Genomic DNA, 3,456 nt, shown 5'->3' on the forward strand with positions numbered 1-3,456 from the left:
GGATCACGAGGTCAGGAGATCGAGACCATCCTGGCTAACACGGTGAAACCCCGTCTCTACTAAAAAAATACAAAAAACTAGCCGGGCGTGGTGGCGGGCGCCTGTAGTCCCAGCTACTCGGGAGGCTGAGGCAGGAGAATGGCGTAAACCCGGGAGGCGGAGCTTGCAGTGAGCTGAGATCCGGCCACTGCACTCCAGCCTGGGCGACAGAGCAAGACTCCATCTCAAAAAAAAAAAAAAAAAAATCATTTATAATTCACCATAAAAAATGAAATGGGCATGTCAATCACCAGGCGCGGTGGCTCACGTCTGCAGTCCTAGCACTATGGGAGGCCAAGGCAGGAAGACTGCTTGAGGCTAGGAGACCAGCCTGGACAACATAGTGAGACCCCATCCCTACAAAAGTAAAAATAGGCTGGGTGTGATGGCTCACGCCTGTAATCCCAACACTTTGGGAGACCGAGGCAGGCAGATTACCTGAAGTCAGGAGTTCCAGACCAGCCTGGTCAACATGGCAAAACCTTATCTCTACTAAAAATACAAAAAAAATTAGCCGGGCGTCATGGTGCATGCTTGTAGTCACATCTACTTGGGAGGCTGAGGTATGAGAATCTATTGAACCTGGGTGGCAGAGGTTGCAGTGAGCTATTGCACCACTGCACTCCAGCCTGGGTGACAGAGTAAGACTCTAGCTCCATTTTAAAAAAAGTAAAAAAAGAAAAAGAAAAAGAAAAATATTAGCCGGTGTGGTGGTGCACACCTGTAGCTACGTGGGAGGCTGAGGCGGGAGGATCGTTTGAGCCCAGGAGTTTGAGACTGCAGTGAAATGTGATCATGCCCCTGGACTGCGGTCTGCAGAGTGAGACCCCAACTCTTCTTCTTCTTTTTTTTTTTTTCTCAGGTAGCATCTTGCTCTGTCACCCAGGCTGGAGTGCAGTGGTTCAATCTCAGCTCACCTCAACCTCCGCCTCCTGGTTCAAGCAATTCTTGTGCCTCAGCCTCCCGAGTAGCTGGGACTACAGGCATGCGCCACCATGCCTGGCTAATTTTTGTATTTTTAGTAGAGATGGGGTTTCTCCATGTTGGCCAGGCTGGTCTCGAACTCCTGACCTTAGGTAATCCGCCCACCTTGGACTCCCAAAGTGCTGGGATTACAGGCGTGAGCCCCTGTGCCTGGCCAAGAGACCTCAACTCTTAAAAAAAAAAAAAAAAAAAAGGAGCAGTTATTGGCTTTACTCAGCAAAGTTCATTCCCCATGCCGGAGCAGGTACACACCATCTCTCTTGTTCCATGGTGGGAACTGGAAGCTGTCAACCAATGCACAGCCGCGTCGATCTCCCCACCCAGGCTCTGTCCAGCAACAAGGCAGGGTGGCAAGTCCTGAAGAAGTCACGGCCTCCTCCCTGTTCTCTCAGGCTCTGCTCTTGCAGGTGCCCCCAGAGGGGTCATCCGGGACCTGAGGGTGGCAGCTCTTCCCACGGCCCTTGGGTCTTCATGGAAAGGGGCTGCAGAGTGATGGTTCTGGAGACATGTCGGTGTCTGAGAGTGATGAAGTCCAGGGAAAGTCTTGAAAGAGTCAGAGCCCGGGTCTGCCTTGTGCTAACGGCCATGTCAGCACAGCGTGTCCCAGTTCCTTCCTTGCCACCAGGGACAACAACGCCAGGAGCCCCGCGACCAACACTGAGCATGACCGGTGATGTGTCAGGTTTGCAGATGGAGGGTACCCCGAGTCACACATCAACCCCCCGGGGCCCCTGTCATCCCCGTGTGACAGACAGCGACACCAACGCTCTGGGACGGGACATCAGCACCGCTCATTGTCCTGAGCCAGCACCGGCTGCCGCTGCCATCACACAGGATATGGTTCCCAGGCAGCACGCTGACTGCCTTCCAGGAGGCTCTCCCCTTCACGGTGTGCCAGGCGCTCTTGGGGCTCCACTGGCCCCTGCAAGCTTTAGAGGGCTTGCCCAGAGCCCTCCACCCTTCAGAAACCCCTCCTGATCCTAAGGACTCCAGAGACCACCCAGCCACCTCCTGCAGAGCCAGAAACCCTGGGGATCTATGTCCCTGCTGGAGATACGGGCTCTGGACGGCAGAAACTGTCCCCAGCCCACACCTGGAGCTGGATCTGCAGTGGATGACAGATTCCAGAGAGCGGGGGCAAAGGGAGAAAGAAGACACCCTTACCCTTCTGCTCAGCACCTTGGAAAGGCACCACCATGAGCACCGTGGGAATGGGCAGAAGCTACTTTAACCCGCCAGGGTTCAGGACTGGATGCTGGGGTTTTTTTGTTGTTGTTTATTTCTTTGTTTTTCCCGAGACAGAGTCTCGCTCTGTCACCCAGGCTGGAGTGCGGTGGTGCAATCTCGGCTCACTGCAACCTCTGCCTCTTGGGTTCAAGTGATTCTCCTGCCTCAGCCTCCCGAGTAGCTGGGACTACAGGCGTGCACCACCATGCCTGGCTAATTATTTGTAATTTTAGTAGAGACGGGGCTTCATCATGTTGGCCAGGCTGGTCTCGAACTCCTGACCTCAAGTGATCTGCCCACCTTGGCTTTCCAAAGTGCTGTGATTACAGGTGTGAGCCACTACACCTGGCCAAGATTAGATACTGGAGGTTTGCTTTGTGGTGACCCGGCTGGACCCAGTGCTCCTGAGCTCCCCTCAGAGCAAAGACCAGGTGCAGATTCCCTGCACCCTCAGTAGGCCTGGACGTGCAGGAGGCTTCAGACAGAAAAGCAGGGCCTTGCGAGGGCGGGCAGGGTCTTGGATCATGTCTGCAGGGGCACTGGCCCTGAACAGACCACCACTGTCAAGGATGTGGAATCTCTGCAGCATGGGGGCAGGGCCTGTAGAGCTGCAGGCTGGACCTGGGACACCTAACTGCCTGTTGTCATTGACAGGCCGGCCCCTTTGTGGCAGCCCTACCCTCGGATGGCAGTGCAGCTGTATCCCTGCCCTGTCCCGGTGAGGCCAGCTACGAGGGGAAGATGTGTTTCTCCCCAAAAGTGTCCTGTGGGTTACGTACTGAATTGGTCCTCCCAGAAAGAGATGCTGAAGCTCTAATTCCCAGTGTCTGTGGCTGTGACCTTCTTTGGAAATAGGGTCTTTGTAGGTGTGACTAAGATGTGGGGCTGGGCACAGTGGCTCACTCCTCTAATCCCAGCACTTTAGGAGGCTGACGTGAGAGGATCACCTGAGGTCAGGAGAGTGAGACCAGCCTGGCCAACATGATGAAACCCCATCTCTACTAAAAATACAAAAAAATTAGCCGGGCACGGTGGCGCCTGCCTGTAATCCCAGCTACTTGGGAGGCTGAGGCAGGAGAATCCCTTGAACCCAGGAGGTGGAGGTTGCAGTGAACTAAGATCATGTCACTGCACTCCAGCCTGGGCAACAAGAGCGAAACTCCATCTCTTTTTTTTTTTTTTTTTGAGGCGAAGTCTCGCTCTGCC

This window comes from Mandrillus leucophaeus, unplaced genomic scaffold (genome assembly GCF_000951045.1).
Source record: "Mandrillus leucophaeus isolate KB7577 unplaced genomic scaffold, Mleu.le_1.0 Scaffold99, whole genome shotgun sequence".
Classification (NCBI taxonomy): Eukaryota; Metazoa; Chordata; class Mammalia; order Primates; family Cercopithecidae; genus Mandrillus; species Mandrillus leucophaeus.